The sequence below is a fragment of the Podarcis filfolensis genome (genome assembly GCF_964270895.1).
Source record: "Podarcis filfolensis genome assembly, chromosome: 9".
Classification (NCBI taxonomy): domain Eukaryota; kingdom Metazoa; phylum Chordata; class Lepidosauria; order Squamata; family Lacertidae; genus Podarcis; species Podarcis filfolensis.
Genome location: NC_139610.1, coordinates 64,364,094 through 64,383,344, shown reverse-complemented (window position 1 = coordinate 64,383,344; position 19,251 = coordinate 64,364,094). Strand labels below are relative to the sequence as shown.

Below are 19,251 nucleotides of genomic sequence, written 5' to 3'. Positions count from 1 at the left end.
GACCTCCAGAACGAATTAAGTTCTTAACCCGAGGTACCACTGTCCTGCTTCTGAATACCAGTTGCTGGAAACCACAGGAGGGGAGAGTGGTCTTGCGTTCGAATCCTGCTTGCATGTTTCCCAGAGGCATCTGTGGCCACTGTGAGAACAGGAAGCTGGACAAGACGGGCCAGTAGCCTGATCTGGCAGATTCTTCTTATTTTATGTTGTTGCCCCGGCTCAAACTACGACAAGTCTGAGATATGTCTACCGGTACTCCCCTTTGCAGTGTTAAGTGTTTTTTTGTAGCTGTTTGCTAAAGCAGTGAGTGCAGAAATCCAAGAGTTCAGTAACCAACTGGAAGCTCAAGTGATCACCACGAAATGCAAAAAAGAGGATCATGTTAAATTAATGGGCCGCACCAAAAAAGAAAAAGTCTCAAAGGTTAAGGAATAGCTCTTTAAAAAGCGAGGTGCCGTCAAATTATGTTTCAGAGTTTTATGCTCATTGTAAAAAGCGAGCACATCTTATAATTATGCCAACAACAATTCATTAACTTGACACCGGGAACTCTTGAAGGACTGAATTAGCAGTAAAATCGTGACCAGGCTTGAAGGCATCCTCAGGAATTTGAAAAAAAAAAGATGCCTCTGTATTTCCTCCCTCAGATATACATACTTTCCCAGATACAGTGGTACCTCTGGATGCGAACGGGATCCGTTCCAGAGCCCCGTTCGCATCCAGAAGTGAACACAACCTGTGTCTGCGCATGCACGAGTCATGATTTGCTGCTTCTGTGCATGTGCGTGACGCCATTTTGACCATCTGTGCATGTGTGAGCAGCGAAACCCGGAAGTAACACGCTCCGTTACTTCTGGGTTGCCACAGCGCGCAACCCAAAAATACTTATCCCGAAGCTACTTCAACCCGAGGTATGACTGTACTTGCAGTAATAATTGCACGATCCCAAGTCGTGTGTCTGTATTTATTCCTGGGATAACTCAATCGGTAGAGCATGAGACTCTTAATCCCAGCATTGTGGGTTCTTCCAATTCTACATTTCTATGGTTCTATGAGTGTGCTGAGCCAACCAGTTTTCATTCGATCGCCTTTGGAGAGCAGCAGCAGGGAAACACACTTCTGCCAGATGGGAAGTTTGATGCCCAATCCTTCCCCTAATGATCCCCAGCATGGTATTTGTCTCTTTTCACATCTGCCACACACTAGGCCACCATCTTCATAGAACTATCCACTACAACCCCCAAGATCTCATTCCTGTGAGGGGAACAGCCATGTCTCTCATTCACAAATACTACATGCACAGGCCTGTTCACATGTAATCCTAGCGGGCCAGAGATGCAACCTTAGGCCATGAAACATGAGAGGGCAACTCTAAACAGGCAAATGAGACAGGGCATGAGACAAGTGCTTTGGCTGCCTCCACATTTGTGGCCCAGGTGAAACCTTTCTACAGTGGTACCTCTGGTTGCGAACGGGATCCGTTCTGGAGGCCCGTTCGCAACATGAAAAGAACGCAACCTGCAGCGGCGCGTCTGTGCATGCGTGGGTTGTGATTTACCACTTCTGCGCATGCATGTGATGTCATTTTGCGCTTCTACGCGTGCGCAAGTGGCGAAACCCGGAAGTAACCCTTTCCGGTACTTCCGGGTCGCAGCGGGACGTAGCCTGAAAGAACGTAACATGAAGCAAACGTAACATGAGGTATGACTGCATTTGTCCATGCCTTTGGGATGTAATTGACATTTTTCTTTAAAAAGCGATTCTATCCTTTATTGATTTTTGCTACCTGTTTTGATTTTTTTGCTCTGCTTTTATATCTAGCTATGGAGCGATGCACGCAATATTTAATGGCTGTGGACTGCGATGCCTGTGATATTTCACTGGTTAGCTGCTCTGCACTCCCGTTGGGAGGAAGGGTGGATGGAAGTATGAGGAGACAAATAAATAAATGCAAGCATGATCTGGTGAAAATGCAACAGTGACACGGGTATGGGGTCTCCCTGTGGCCCGCATCCTGTATAAATCAGGCCTAGCAAATGGGCATGGAGCAGCACAGATATATATTCAAAACTTCAGTAAAATACAGAGCGAGGGTAGGTCGGTCCGACCGAAAAAAAATGGAAAAAGAAGGTCAACAAAGAGATGAGGAGGGAGAAAAATAGAATATGCTGGCACAGGTTTCTACGCCGAAAGGGAAGGGAAGTTGCTTTTTATTTTTTTTATTTTTTTGCTAGGCGTTTGATCCGATTGACGGCCCTTGTCTGAACTTACTAGTCATTTGCCATTTCATTAGCTGCCAGGTTTTCAATTTCTGCCTCTTGGAAGTTACACCGCTTTGAACAAGTCCCCACAGTAATTGAATTTGCCACAGAAATAGAACACTGGAAAATTTCATTTTCTTCCCAGCACGGAGGCAAGCTCAGCAGGCAAAGAGGACACATCTATTCCTGCTGGACTCCCTTCTCGGCTCTTCTCCCCCCCCCTCCCTCCCTCCCTCCCTCCCACCTCCACCCTGTGTTTTCTAATGACCCCTTCACCATACGCACATATAAAAACCACAGAAATCAGGGTGGGAGAGATAAATGAGAGGCGGTTTCCTTTCAAATAATCGCTGAGTGCATCAGCCTTGCCGTGTTGCAATTTTCTTCTAAATGCCTTCCACAAATAATGGTTTTCAAAATGAGCATTAACAGGCTTGATTACACGAAATTGTCCTTTTAATTTACACCAGTATTCTATTGATCACACAAGTGCAGATTAAAGTGTTCAATGAAGCCCATGATGAGGTATTAAGCAGCTAAGGGTCCTCCAGGGGCCGCCAGGGACGGCCAGGAATATGCTAGAAGTGTACAGTTATTTCCCCATAATGAAGTGGCGCTATGCGAAGGCATGAGTCGCTGGCAGGAAGAATAGATCGGAGATGATGAGCTCTTCAAAGTCATTTCTCGCTCACTCATTCAGCCTCATGCCTGGCTCTCCTTGCGATTCTTCTGCATTGCTTGTCATGAAATGCCAGGATTTACTTAGCCAGCTGATGCAATTTTTATGACCTTATTGCTTTTTCACCATGGTAATAGTTTTGAATCAATTTATCAATCCAGCAGTGCCATCAGACATATTGCCCTGAAGATCAAGTCCAGGTCATTTCATCAATTCACTGAGGTTTACGAAGATAGAGGAAGATAAAAAAGAAGAAGGAGAAGAAGAAGCCAGGCCATGGGGGCTATCAACTTCAGATGGTTTAGTAAACATGCCCCTGTATCTCCCTCTTTCTCTGTCCCATTTTAACTGCTTCGCTTCTGGCTCCCCATCTTCCAGCTCATCAAGAACAACCACAGATCTCTTATTAGGCAAACTTCTGGAGGGAGCACTCAAGAAACAAAAGACAATACCCACCAAATCTGTTATCTCACATGGAGGTCTTGCTCTAAGCTGGGGTTCCTCTCCCTAGGGCAGTGTTATTGGATCCCCAAACACTGTTGGATTACATCTCCCATCATCCATGACTGCTGGGGATGATGGGAGTTGTAGTCCGACGGCATCTGGGGACTCAAGGTGGAAGAATGCTGCCCTAGGGTACCACATGAAGTGTCCCATCACTGAATACAGAGCAGTAGTCAGAGGAACTTGCCTTATGCCAGGTCAGACCTTCTGCCCATCTAGCTCAGTGCTGTCTGCTCTTGGGTGGTGGCAGCCTCCCAGAAAGTCGAGCAGAGGGAGGTCTTTTGCATCACTTGCTGCTGTGGGATGTGAAACACATAGCAGTCAAGTCCAACATTCCTAGAGTGGACATGCTAGGGGATGCTTCGTACCAGCCAGGAGAAAACTTCCTGTTTCCTCCTGAGCTGGGACAAACTTCCTCTGCATGTGATGTGTGTGTGTGTGTGTGTGTGTGTGTGTGTGTGGCCTAATCTGGGGAAGAGGAGCACCCCATCTTCTTTTGCTCCTCTCTTCTCCATTTTGTTTTTCTCTATGTGTGAGGAGAAGTGACTGCCTCTCTGTAGTCACTTGGGACTAACTCCCGTATGAGATAGTTCCACATGTTTTTTCTTACTTACTTATTATTTATTTATTTATTTATTTATTTATTTATTTATGTTGCAATACATATATGAAATCTTTACATAATGATACATATACATTATATTTGTAAATTCACATTTTCACGTTTCATTATGTACCAACATTTATCCATTTCTTATTTCTTGCCCTGTGTCTTCCCTCCACCCGTGCGTGACTTCCTTGTTATTATTTTGTAACTTTATTATTGAGATTGTGATTTTGTATCTTAATAATTAAACATTCAATCTTATATATCTGCTTAGCTCAACTTTGTGAAATCAGTCTATAAATATCAACAAATTTTAAGGGATAGTTCCACATGTATATATACTTCTGTAACCTAAGTCTGCCTTCAGGGATCTAACTGTGAATGGATGATACTGCGAGTAAACTTTCTTTTACTGACTTTAATAAGATTGTCGTGTATATTCTTTTTAAGAGGCACAAGAAGGGATCTTACCAGGAATCTTTGACGAACCTGCAACAAACAAACTGCTGTGCGTTTAAAGGGGGATGTTTAAACTCTGCTAAGACACAGAACTTGCTAACGCAAGTTAGGAAGGATATCATTAAACAATATATCCTCTCCTGCCTCCCTGAACATGCCCACAGCTGCCTTATCCATTTGGTGATGCCAAGGACAAAACCTGGAACCTTTTGCGTGCAAAGCATGCTCTCTGCCACTGAGCTATACTCATCATGTGTGGTGGTCCTCCAGTTGCTAGACAATCCTGTTTTTGTAGCCCTTTGCTAAAAAGTAGGAATGTTTTTTTCTATTTCAGTGTTTTTTCTGACATTTGATTTATACTGTTTTATGGCTTTTATTTCATATATTTCATATTTCGTTATGTACTTCCTGGGAAACCTTTAGATTGAATAGCGGAATATGAATTTAATGAACACTACCACTACTAATAGTAATAATTAGTGGTTTTTTTCTAATGAAATGTTTAGAGGTGCTCTCATTTTCCTACTCATATTGAAATACTGCCCCTTAATGAGGCCAAACTTAGATTCACAAAATGTTTAGAGGTGTGCTTCCCTCTGTGTACCCCCAGAAAAAAGCACTGGTAATAATTCCATTTTGTGCAGAGTCTCTCACTAGCTATAGTACAACAGTTTGCAGAGCAGTAGCCGCATCACTGTGCTGGTCCCGGGGGGAGGTTACCGTGAGGCATGGTCAGAGTCCGGTCCTGGGTCGAGGGTCTGGAGACTGTCCACCAAGGGTGAAGCGGGGTCCAAAGCGAGGAGCCGGGCAAGGTCGGGAACTCTGGAAGAGCAGGGCTGGGTGCTGGCAGAAACAGGTTTCCAACGACACTGCTCCCGCAACCTGGGACTGGTCTTTATCTCCTCTGAGGCCAGGGGCAGTCCCGGCCTGCAGGTGACCTGCCTCTCCTGGCCTTAAGGCGAGCACTCCTCCTGAGAGAACCCAGTTCCCTCTGCCTCTCTGCTCTGAGCCTCTGCAGCTCAGGAGAGGCTGGAGGGTTACTGGACCCAGGGGGAGGCTCACCTTCCCCTGACAGGGCTGGGAGAGGCGCACCTGCCGGCAATGGGTCCTCAATCACCTCCGGAGCCAGAGTGGATTCATCTGGTGTCTGCTGCTGACGATCCGGCACAGGTGCAGGCGCTTCAGATTCAAGGCCCTGCCCTGGCTCAGCCGGCCCTGGAGGCGGGGACTCCTGTGCAGGCTGGGATTCCTCCGGTTCAGCCTCTGAATCAGATTCCCAGGCCATCACAATCACAATTTCTTGCAGCGGTGAATTTCTGGATCCATTGTGTGTTCATTTCTCCTCTGCCTCCAAGAATCCCTTTAATCGCCAGCAGCCCTACCTAGGCATGGAAAGCAAAACAGCTGTTCACTTTTGCAAAGTTGGTGAAAATTTATATATTTTAATATATAAATATATTTTAAAAGGCTCATAATATACATAAAAAGGCTCATAAAAAACAACACAAAGTGACAACATGTAATCCTGTAGGTCATGAAAGATGAATCAATGAGAGAGTCGTTTTTCATGCAAGCTGTGTGTCAGCAAGAGTGTGGGAAGAACGCCCTGATGACTTTAATTAATTTGACTTAACATTAATAGAGTAAGGTCACGCTGGCAAAAAACTGTTGAATAAAGCAAAAAAATGCATGAAAGATATACTCGCCGGTGTTACTCATGATGGAGAAGGGTTATCTGTTGGTCAATCCAGCACCATTATTTCCAAGTTAGAGACAGAGGCACAGAAAATATACAACGGGTTGGATCTGAAGATTGAATCTTTCTTCTGGAAGAAGGAGTTTCCTCCAGTGGAAGAAGTCTTCCTCCAATGGAGGAGACACATTCTGCTTGCAGAAAGTGCCTTCTGTCAGAGGAACTCTTCGATCCACATCAATGATAAACCTGAACACCAGTTGTTGAGACCCTCAGAAGAGGAGAGTTGTCTTGCGCTTGAATCATGCTTGTGGATTTCCCACAGACATTTGCTTGGCCACTGTGAGAACAGGATGCTGGACTAGATAGGCAATTGATCTTCTTATGTTCCTCATAGAAACTCTCTATGAGGATAGAATAGGGACTCGGGTGGCGCTGTGGGTTAAACCACAGAGCCTAGGACTTGCCGATCAGAAGGTCGGCGGTTCGAATCCCCGCGACGGGGTGAGCTCCCGTTGCTCGGTCTCTGCTCCTGCCAACCTAGCAATTCGAAAGCACATCAAAGTGCAAGTAGATAAATAGGTACCACTCCAGCGGGAAGGTAAACAGTGTTTCCGTGCGCTGCTCTGGTTCGCCAGAAGTGGCTTAGTCATGCTGGCCACATGACCCGGAAGCTGTACGCCGGCTCCCTCGGCCAATAAAGTGAGATGAGCGCCGCAACCCCAGAGTCGGCCACAACTGGACCTAATGGTGAGGGGTCCTTTTGAGGATAGAGCTGTAGGTAGGATAACCACTTCTGTGTCGCTAAAATTGCATTATAATCAGAAGGCACTCGTTTGCATAAGATGTGTGTGTACTAATATTTATGTATAGATGGACATTTAGAAGGAGTTACTACGGGACATGTGGGAAGCGGGTGGCGCTATGGATTAAACCACAGAGCCTAGGACTTGCTGATCAGAAGGTCAGCCATTCGAATCCCCGTGACGGGGTGAGCTCCCGTTGCTCGGTCCTTGCTCCTGCCAACCTAGCAGTTTGAAAGCACGTCAAAGTGCAAGTAGATAAATAGGTACCACTCCGGCGGGAAGGTAAACAACGTTTCCGTGCGCTGCTCTGGTTCGCCAGAAGCGGCTTATTCATGCTGGCTACATGACCCGGAAGCTGTACGCTGGCTCCCTTGGCCAATAAAGTGAGATGAGCAACCCGGGAGTCAGCCATGACTGGACCTAATGGTCAGAGGTCCCTTTATCTTACCTTTACTACGGTATGTATCTAACACTTACGAAGCAGATCTCTGCTTGCATAACAGAACTTCCCCCTCCTTTCCTCTCTCCTGCAGTCCTGCGCACCCTTAAAACCTGATCCACCACTGCCTGATCTGCATTGCTCCTGATTCAGTTCCTGAAGTGTTTCTGCCAAGGGTCAGCCCTAACATTGGGCAGGGTGAGATAGCTGCCTTAGGCAGCAGGTGGTGATGAGCAGCAGGGAGCAATGGCAAGGCAGTGAAGGGCAGAGTTGTGCCAGCCTACTCCATCAACAATAGGACTCAGCAGCAAGTTTGGTGCTATGTAATGACTTACAATTTTTTGTGCGTGTCTGCATCTAGAAATATATTAACCCAATATTGTGAAAACTGCTACTAACTTAAGTCCAGAGGCATGGTGGGATAGACTGTTATGGAGAAACTAACGAAGCATCTTAGAGTGCTGAGGAACACAAAGACCAAATATTATATTGAAACGGTATGGTACATATTTATTTAGTAAACTGGAAAGGACAATGTTGTACCTTCACAACCAGCTACCTATGCTTCTCTCTGGGACCATCGGTCAAGACAAAGTATAGAAGGCAACTAACTGATGTAATCAACACCAAATTATGTACACACTTGACAACCAACGGATGTAATCAACACTAAATTATGTACACACTTGCTTAATACTTGACTGTATTAGTTGCATTGTATATGTGTGGAATGTTTCTAGGGGGTTGGGGACTACTTGCATTTTTAGAAACTGAAAAATTAAGTTAAAAGGGGGGCACACAACCAACTTGGCAAGCTTTTCAGATGGGAATGGGTGGGATTCTTGCCCTTAACCTTCTTATGTTCTCTTTTTCTGTCCTTATTCCCTCCCATAAGTTGTAGATGATGGCCACCAACCTGGATGGCTTTAAAGAGAATTAGACAAATCCAGGGAGGATAGGGCTATCAGTGGCTACTGGGCATGAGGGCTATATTTCTCCCTTCTATGTCAGAGGCAGTAGGTCTCTCTGAATGACAGTCGCTGGTAAAGCCACTTCCGAACTTGAGAGGAGGTGGAGTTGTGGGCTTCACGCCCCCTCCACGTGTGCAGGGGCTGGCTCTAAGGGGATTAAGGGAATCCCCGGTCGCATCATCCCCAAGCCAGCCAATCAGCTGGCCTGGGGGCGTGGCTTATACTATAATACACTGGCGCGGCCGGGGATCGCCTTCTTTTGCTGCCTCAGCGCATGTTGAAGGGTAGTCCGGTAAAGGATTCCGGGGGGCATGGCCTTGTCCGAAACCTATGGAGGCAAGGGTCCAAGGCACATCCCCAAGAGGTGACTCCGGGGGAGTCCCTAGTTGATGTGCACCAGCAGGTCTCCCCCTACTGGTGGTTAACCCTTCCCGGACTTCAAGCAAACAGGCTGAAGCCGGATAGTCAATTAGGACCAATGCCTAAGCCAATACCGCTCATTACCTGTAACCAATAAAGTTGTGGCCACAAATGATTGTGTCACGTGTCTTTATTTCCACCGGGGGGAGGCAGGAACTCACCACACAATCAGAATTGGGAAGAACTCTGTTGCCCTCAGGTCCTGCTTGTTGGCTTCCCATAAGCATCTGGTTGAAGACAGGATGCTTGGGCTGGATGGAGCTTTGGTCTGATCCAAAAGGGATCTTCTTATGTTGTTAGGCATGGCGTGGCCCTGTCTGGTATGGGAAGGGGATGAAGAGAAGTGGGATCATTGTTCCAGCAACACAATCCTGACGCCAGCAAGAGTTAGCTGGGTCAGCGTGAGAACATCGTGGACCAGCTGCCTTTAGAATGTCAACCCTTTTAAAAAAGTGTTGAAAAACACATTTATTAAAAAACCAGAAGCCTTTTTACTTGGTATAGTGGGGAGTGAAATCCCAAAAAAGGATGCTATTTTTTTTCTGTATGCCACAACAGCTGCGAGAATATTGCTAGCAAAGAATAGGAAGAAACAAGATTTACCACCTATCGAAGAACGGCAGATGAAGATGATGGACTATACAGAACTTGCCGAACTGAGCGGGAGACTCCAAGACCAAAGAGAAGAGACAGTGGAAGAAGTTTAAGGAATATTTGAAAAAAATATGTTAATATTTAAATCTTAGAATAGCTTTGGAAGTGGATATAGGCCATAGGGTTAGAAGTAGAAGATAGTGTGTTTTAAAATAGTATTATTTGTAAGTGAGAAAATGTGAAGTTATTTTAAGTGTGATTAAAAAAAAGATGGTTAGAAACTATGATATATGTAAACTGCTAAAGATGAAGTGAAATGAAAATCAAATAGGTGGGACCTGGGGAAGCCCACTTGACAAGATTTAGAAAAATAAGGATATGACAAGAATTTGTTTGTATTGTGTTTTTTTGTGTCCTTTATTTGTGTTATAAAATGAATAAAAAAATTTGGGGAAAAAATAGACCGTCAACCCTTTTAATTCAAGAACATGAGAACATAAGAAGAGTCTGATTTGTTGTTGTTTAGTCATTTAGTTGTGTCCGACCCTTCGTGATCCCATGGACCAGAGCACGCCAGGCACTCCTGTCTTCCACTGCCTCCCGCAGTTTGGTCAAACTCATGCTGGTAGCTTCGAGAACACTGTCCAACCATCTCGTCCTCTGTCGTCCCCTTCTCCTTGTGCCCTCAATCTTTCCCAACATCAGGGTCTTTTCCAGGGAGTCTTCTCTTCTCATGAGGTGGCCAAAATATTGGAGCCTCAGCTTCAGGATCTGTCTTTCCAGTGAGCACTCAGGGCGGATTTCCTTCAGAATGGATAGGTTTGATCTTCTTGCAGTCCATGGGACTCTCAAGAGTCTCCTCAGCACCAGAATTCAAAAGCAGAAGAGTCAGATAGATCAGGCAAATGGCTCATCTAGCCCACCATCCTGTTCTCACAGTGGCTAGCCAGTTGCCTGTGGGAAACCCAGAAGCAGGACCTCAGCACAGCAGTACTCTCCTGTCCTGTGGTTTCCAGCAACTGGTATTCAGAAGCATTACTGCCTCTGACAGGGGAGGTAGAACATATCCATCAGGGTTAGAAGCACTATTGGATATAATGAGATGATGTTCCTTTGATGCCTCTTGCAAGGATAAAGGTAAAGGGACCCCTGACCGTTAGGTCCAGTCGTGGCCGACTCTGGGGTTGCGGCGCTCATCTCGCTTTATTGGCCAAGGGAGCCGGCGTACAGCTTCCGGGTCATGTGACCAGCATGACTAAGCCACTTCTGGCGAACCAGAGCAGCACACGGAAACGCCATTTACCTTCCTGCCAGAGCAGTACCTATTTATCTACTTGCACTTTGACGTACTTTCGAACTGCTAGGTTGGCAGGAGCAGGGACTGAGCAACGGGAGCTCACCCCGTCGCGGGGAGTCGAACCACTGACCTTCTGATCAGCAAGTCCTAGGCTCTGTGGTTTAACTCACAGCGCCACCCGCGTCCCTCTTGCAAGGATACCTCGGGATTATTCTGCATCTGTATTCTAATTCACAAAAGCCGAGCGATTTCATATTGTTGAGTTCCCCAAAGTACAATCTGCTTTGACCAATGCCGATGCTAAACCTTTCCTGATGTGCTCTCAAAAAACTTTACAGCAGTGCTCTTCTGACTAAGGGGGAGAATACAGAAGAAAATGGTAATTTCAGGATTGATGAAGCTTAAAACAGGCAGTATTAAGAATCTAAGCATACGCCATATAGGGTGTGGGGGAAATCAAGGCCAGGGAAAACAACGCAATGTCTAGGCAGCAGTATTGAACTCCAGTAATTACAAAGCACTTCACTCAGCTTCCAGAACACCCATTTAACCAGCAACCTTTCCCACTGCACAGAAATGACAATATTGGTGAATTAAGTACATCTCCAAGAGAGGCTTATTAAATTAGCCTAATACCTTATTGCATGATCAATAACAATGTATTTATTTTTTTCCCAGTGGCCCGAAGTGACTTTTCATTAGGCATTTTGAATTGCCTTAGAAATTACTAGATATCAATTTAGAATACTCTCAGAAGATAGTATCCCTGCTCCATTTGCTTAAGGGAGAAAGATGAACACATCCTGTTTCTTGACTGGGGAGGGAGGGTTTTGGGGGAGCACATCAGGAAAGGTTTAGCATCTTTTTCTTCTGAAGGGCCATTGACCCACAGGGAAAGTCAACCCAGGTCTGCGGCCAATGGTGGACAGAGCCAGAGCCAAAGCCAAAATGGGTGGAGTTTATAGCAGTTCATGACTACCTAGTCTCTGCCCCAGTGTAGGGTCTGTGGCCACATGATACAGCCATCTTGATGGGGGGGGGATGAATCTAAAAATTCGTATCTTTGAAGGACACTGCGCTTACTCCTTCTACTCATTATTCATACCATTCTCTCAGTCAGCCAAGAAACACGTTTTCTCCTAGCAATAAACGTGCAGACTTGTGTCACAAATCCAGATTCGCTGCACCGCAGCACAGTGATGTGCTAGTCAGTTTTCAAAAGGGATGGTCAGTGGGGAAGAGTGAAAGGGAAGCACAAATAACCAATCCAAGAAGTGTAACTTGCAGCACACAAATGCAAAGCACGCTGGCTTAAATTCAAGAGATATACACAGGGCCGTCTTTATTTGGGGGTTCAAGGGGTGCAGGGCACCCGGGCGCCAAATTTCGGAGGGCGCCAAATGCATACCTACTGTATGTGAAAAGCAATGGAGCGAAAGTCCCCGCCCCTCCTCCTTTTTTACTCTGTAGCGTCAAATACTCCCGAAGAGTCGTTGTTATAGGTTAGCAACTCCCCCCGCAAAAAAGCTCAAAAACTTTGAGTTTGCTCCCCCTAAAAAAAAGCTCAATAAAAGTTAATTTGGGGGCAGCTAAACTAAAGTAGGACTTGCCGATCAGAAGTCAGCGGTTTGAATCCCCGCGACGGGGTGAGCTCCCGTTGCTCGGTCCCTGCTCCTGCCAACCTAGCAGTTTGAAAGCACGTTAAAGTGCAAGTAGATAAATAGGTACCGCTCCAGAAGGAAGGTAAACGGCATTTCCATGCGCTGCTCTGGTTTGCCAGAAGTGGCTTGGTCATGCTGGCCACATGACCCGGAAGCTGTACGCCGGCTCCCTCGGCCAATAAGGCGAGATGAGTGCCGCAACCCCAGGGTCGGCCACGACTGGACTAATGGTCAGGGGTCCCTTTACCTTTACCTTTAAACTAAATTTGGGGCACTGGGCAGATCTTTGCACTCTGACGGCCCTGGGTATGCACAATGTCTGCTTAGAAGTTTTATTGCAACCAAGTGGTATGTAACTTAACAAATCCAATCAGTACACAGAGAATGACAAAGGCATGGGCTGAAATGCTGAGACAGGATGCGGCCAACTTCCTAATGTATGCTCCCATATGCTGCCTGAGCATTGCACCGTAGACACCAATGGCACAATTGGAGATCTGTACCTCCCAACCTCTTTTGGGCTGCGCTTACACCCAACGGCCACTAGAGGCCACTGTGGCACCTGCCAAACTGGTGGTCGAATGCAATCTGCCTTGCGGCTCCCACTGCTCAGAGCGACTTGGGGAACAGAAAGCAAGACAGTATCTGCAAAGAGTCTGGGTGTTTCCTATGAGCGGACCTTCTCAGGTTTTAGCTCAATCTAATCTAAACTTCACTGCCACTAAGAAAATGATGCATTAAGCAAAAAAACCCCCATAGGATAAAAGCAAGTTGGTGTGTGTGGAGGGCATAGCTGTCAACTTACAGATTTGAAAATAAGGGACCAGCAGCCTTGAAAATAAGGGATCAGCAGCCAAAATAAGGGACCTGCAGCCTCACCTGTTCCAGGCACTCCAGTCTTCCTGTCCTCCTGCAGTCTGGTCAAACTCATGCTGGTAGCTTCGAGAACACTGTCCAACCAACTTTGTAACCAGAGGTTCAACTGAATAGAATCTGAATCACATGCACCACAAGGCCTATGCAGCCTCAGCTTAAGATGGCTCCCCGGCCTGGCTTTGCACTGCAAAGTTTGCAGCAGCACGTGCAACAAAATGGCGTCCAGCATTCAAAAACTCCCTCAGCTTGCATTAACTAGCCACACACAAGGCATGCAAGCTCCACCCCCCAGTCGTTCTTAGACTTCTTATTGGGTGAGCAACACAGTCAAGTAACACAGCTGGAGCCTCCCTCCTCCCTGGCCGGCAGGGAGGGAGGGAGGGAGGGAGAGGAGCTGTTTCCTTTGAAATTTAAGGGACATCATTTAAGGGACATTTAAGGGACATCCATCCCATCATAAGGGACAGCAGCGGGACATGGCGCTGGAATAAGGGACTGTCCCTTCAAATAAGGGACACTTGACAGCTATGGTGGAGGGGTGTGTGTGGAGAGGTAAAAGCCAGGCTGTTTTATTTCAAATCAGCATGTGATTTCTCACCTCTGGGGTTCTCTGTTGTGCTTTCTCAGTTTCCCAGTATGTTTCCAAGCACAATTCAAAGTATTGGTGTTGACCTTTAAAGCCCTAAATGGCCTCAGTCCTGTATACCTGAAGGAGCGTCTCCACCCCCATCATCCAGCCCAGACACTGAGGTCCAGTGCTGAGATCCTTCTGGCGGTTCCCTCCTTGCGAGAAGCTAAGCTACATGGAACCAGGCAGAGGGCCTTCTCAGTAGTGGCGCCTGCACTGTGGAACACCCTCCCAGCAGATGTCAAGGCAATAAGCAACTATCTTACTTTTAAGAGACATCTGAAGGTGGCCCTGTTTAGGGAAGTTTTTAATGTCTGATGCTGTATTGTTTTTAATATTCAGTTGGAAGCTGCCCAGAGTGGCTGAGAAAACCTAGCCAGATGGGTGGGGTATGAATAATAAATTATTATTATTATTATTATTATTATTATTATTATTATTATTATTATTATCTTCCCTCTGGCCTTCTTCCCCATTTTATTTGTACAGACTAGGGCCAGCGGTATCATTAGGCTCATGCAGAGGCGGACTTAGGGGAGCGAAACTGGTTTACTTGCACTGGGCGTGGAGCCTCAGGGGTGCTGCAGGGGGCGCTGCAGCTTTGATGGAAGGCGAGAGGTGGGGGTGCTTAATGCATATGTGGTGGGACTGTGTGAGGATACGAGAGTTTTGGGACATAATATACAAAGAACTCAAAAGGATCTTTAAATTATCTTTTTTTAAAAAAGCAACCCTAGAAGCCTTTCTGTTAGGCGTTATGTCCACTGGAATCCAAAAAAACATTTAGAACCATATTTATGTATGCAACCAAGGCAGCCAGAATTCTGGTAGCAAAAAATTGGAAAGGGGACTTAATTCCTACAAAGCTTGACCGGCAGGTGAAGATGATAGAATACCTGGAACTTGCAAAAATGACTGGGAGAATAAGAGGAAACTCAAATCAGAAAGTGAGCAAAGAATGCACAATATTTAAAGAATATTAAAGCAATATTGTGAAAATGCAATTTTGACAGATATAGATTGAATCTTGAATATTAAAGAAAATTATAAATGTAAATTTTTTTTCTTGATATGTAATGGATATAAAAGGAAGTGCGTATGGGCCAAGAATATTTAGAAAGCACAATGAGGTGAATCGGAAGTCAAAAATGTGTGTGATGTTAGATGATGTGTAGTGAATTAAGGTTTAGTCTTTGTGGTATTGTTTTTGTCTGTTTGTGTTGTATGGTTTGCAATAAAGATAACAATTTTTAAAAAAAGCAAGAGAGAGAGAGAGGGGTGGGGGTTCTGGCATCACACAGGGCGCTGCTGAAATTTGAGACCCCCATGCCAAGGTGCACCCCTGTCCCATGCCAAGGCCCAAGCCACAGTAGCAGTACCGGCCCATCCATGAGGCAGACTGAGGCAGTGGAATCCCTTGTGGAAAGTCTGTAAATTTTGATAATAAACCTGATTTGAAATGGGGGTTAAATAATTTCGACTGCAACTGTGACTATATCTATATCTACCTATCACAAAACCCTGGAAATATCTCTTTGCTTGCCTGGGTGGAGGTATGTGTAGAAACCGTTGCACCATACGAAGACAACCCTTACCCTCATTGGCCCACCCACTTTTGCCCTTAAAGAACCTGAGATCCACAAACTGCTTGAGGAAAGGCAGGAGGGTTGGAGAATTGCGAGGTCGCTGGACTATGTGTCCCATCATCCCTGATCATCGACCATGCTGGATGGGGCTGATGGGAGCCCTGGGAGCCCAGGGCCACAGTTTCCCCATCCCTGAGTTGAGGGATGTGGGCGTGTTCAATGGGAGACCTCTGAGATTTCTATGCAAGCCACTTGAAGGCTGTTCCCAAGGAAGGATGTGATAAGTATGAAAATAAAATAACACCTGGGTTCTGACTTTTGGATTTATTTGTTTGTTTGTTTATACTTTTCAAGTTTATACATTTCACTAATTTCACAATCATTTTGACATATCAGAACTTGACTTCCTTCCCCCTCTTCCCACGGTACCTTAAATTTGTTTTTAATATCTTCCGCATATCCAGATTAACTTAATTTGCTCGTTTACTCATCTTCTTTAAATATATACTCTTATAAAACTGCAGGTTATTACAATAATCCTGGCAATGTTTTTATCTGCTCATAATTTATCTGTAAATATTCAATAAACCATTTCCATTCTGTTGTAAAAAAAAAAAAGTTATCTTGATTTCTTATTCTTCTGGTAAGTTTTGCCTTTTCTGCATATTCCGTAAGTTTTTGTATCCATATTTCCATTTTTTGGGGCAAGTAACATTCTTGCTGCTGTAGTAGCATACAGGAATAAATTTCTATACATTTTAGGTAGTTCTGTCCTTATAATTCCCAAAAGAAAAGCTTCTGTTTTTTTTTATAATAACTACTGGGTAGTTCGATTGAACTTCAACCCTATGTACAATTTCCTGAGAATAAGTCTGCTGAACTGAACCAGACTTACTTCTGAGTAGACATACATAGGTTTGAGCTGTTAGATGTTTAGTAGACTTTTCCTAGTTGGCAATCTGAACCGTGTCCATCAGTTAAGACAGTGGTGTTCAAACTTTTTCCAAAAAGGGCCAGATTTGATGAAGTGAAGGCCCATGAGGGCCGACCAGAGTTGTTGACCTTTTTCTAGGATTGAAGTTGTTAAGCTTTTTTATGATTTTACCCCAGGAAGTAAACTGCTACAGGGGCCAGATTAAATAGGCCAGTGGGCCGGATTGGGCCCCCGAAACATACAGACTTTGGACATGCCTGAGTTAAGATGACCTACTTGGATTTAAACTGCTTTAATTTGTTTGGCTATTGCTGAGGATTTGAGCCAATTAATCTTACACTGTGCTAGTGACAACTAGGATGGGTGAATATGCCAATTTGTGCTGCTCTCCATTCCTCATTTTTCCAGTCTTCAATTCGTCACATTGCCACATCATTTTGCTTTAAGAAAAGGGCTCGTGAAAATTCATCATCATTTTAGTGTGAATTTCTCCCAATATTCTCATTTTTGTATGCAATTTTGCCCAATACACACATTTTTGGAAAAAAATCCCCTAATGTAATGCATCTATCTATGTTATTTCCACTAATACATGCATTGAAATGCACAATTTGCACCAGTGTGTGCATTTTTGTACACATTACTTGGCTGGAGAACTGCATTGCAAAATTCAGAGAAGTGCAAATTTTGAACAATGGCTATGTTTATATTTATGCATTGTTTTGGGAAATGTGAGTTTGCCTTTAAATCCAAGCTGATCAAATTTCTCCTCCTTCTCTAGACTGACAACTCAACACGAGATAGATTGGCTGGAGCCCCAGCACTGCCAAAATTGTCTCGTGGGAGATTCTGGTTATGCTATAGATTAGGGAATCTTATGCAACTCTAAATCATCTTCGAAGTCCCGAACCACTGCTGCAATGATCCCTGTGTTGGAGCCAGCAGCCAGATGATACTCACAGGGGTTGACTCTAGGTCTGTGGTTTGCAACTCACAAAATTCTGAAACAGTGGGTGATATTTCTGCTCGCGCAACTGGATTCCCCCTTCCTCACTTTCCTCTGAACTCCCCCGCAAATCTGCTTCTAATTCCTCTTTTTGAGGGCAAGAAAGAGGCTCCAGGAAAGAGGAGAAAATGGGGAAGTTCCATTCCTTAAGCAGAATTTTCTCTTTCATTAATGGATCGGGAATGGCAGATAATGCACACTGTACTAAATCAGGGTTGCGAACACTTGAGATAAAAAAATTCCGGTGCCCAGGTGGGTCCAATGATGGAGCTTAAGCGTGGAGACCAGCAGTTTATGAGAAAGCAGAATATATCACTCATGGCCTTATAATGGCATTATACGCCCTCTCTGGAATCTGTTCCTTTCTTTTGACTGCTGCCTTTCAAATTTGCAGTTGATAGCTTGATATTACGCTCATTTTATTTGCCCTGTCCAGACAGCCTAAACCACACAATTAACATCACATGGAGTAGGAAAGTAAGGCCATCCCAATGACCCCAGCCATATGTCCCCTGCCAGCTCCACTACTGCTGCACATGAGTTAGGGGGTGGGATGAAGCAGGGAGCCTATCACAGGTGGTTCTTAATCACAGGAGAAGCCTGTAGGACAGGCCTTCACTGTTCAGACCTTCCCCCTCAATGTGCAAATAGCATGGTCACTTGGGATGTGAGGCCAGTAGTTGTTGTCCACCCTCTTGCCCCGCATGATAATAATCTTATGATTTAGAGCACCTAAATAGGCTTGGTTTTTTTGCAATGCATGTGTGTCTGTTGTTAGCATCCTTAAGGCAATTGTGAAAGGTAGGATATACATAAATATAATACAGTCATGCCTCATGTTGTGTCCGCTTCAGGTTACATGTTTTCGTGTTGCGTCCCACAGCAACCCGGAAGTACTGGAACGGGTTACTTCTGGGTTTCGCTGCTCACGCATGCACAGAAGCACTAAATTGCGCCGTGCGCGTACACAGACATGACACTTCGGCTTGCTTCAGTTCCGTGTTACGGACAGGCCTCTGGGACGGATCCCATCCGTAACATGAGGTTCTACTGTACATTCTTCTTCATCATCATCTACTGATTAATGTCGAAATGGGCTTACAAAGCAGTGGCTTATAAAGTACAGCGTTACCTCCGGTTGCAGACAGGATCCGTTCCAGAGGTCCAGTCGGATCCCAAGGTTTCCGCAACCTGAGGACCGCTTCTGCGCATGCACATGTGGCAAAACCCTGTAAAATACTTCCGGGTTTGCCGCTTTCACATCCCAAAGTTTACGTAACCAGAGGGTTACGTAACCGAAGGTACTACTGTACATAAAAACCAACAAACATTAATGTCTTGACACTTGAGGTGTATGTTTTAAGGACCCACCTTATGTTTATGATTGCTTTAAATATTGTGTTTTAATACCGTAACCCACCCTGGGACCTTAGAGTGAAGGGCAGGTAATAAATAAATATTATAAATATAGATATAAGCATCCATAATCAAAACACACAATAAACCAATCCCCATCAGGATAACACTGCAATGAAAACCGGAGAGTTCTGTCGACAGATCAAGGGACTCCCTATATAAACAGGTGCAGTCTTCATAAAATACATATCGCAAGTCTCTCTCTCTCTTTTTAATGCTCCCCCCAATCTTTGGCACTGCAAGCTGAATTTTCGGCCATATCGAAAAGGAGTAAGCGCTGTCAGCATGAAGGGAAGGCTTTATGGACTGCATACATAGATGAACCATTGTAAGCATCAGCGACTGGGAAGAAATGGCGACACTTTGCTGGGATTCTGGAGGTGGGATGCTTTGACCACATAATAGGAATATTTA

At 45.0% G+C, this 19,251-nt stretch overlaps 1 long non-coding RNA gene across 1 annotated transcript in view; it reads left to right on the top strand.

Moving 5' to 3' along the window:
* The window catches only part of LOC310742573, a 403,250-nt gene that overhangs the window by 220,927 nt on the left and 163,072 nt on the right, over positions 1-19,251 (top strand). The window lies entirely within an intron of this gene.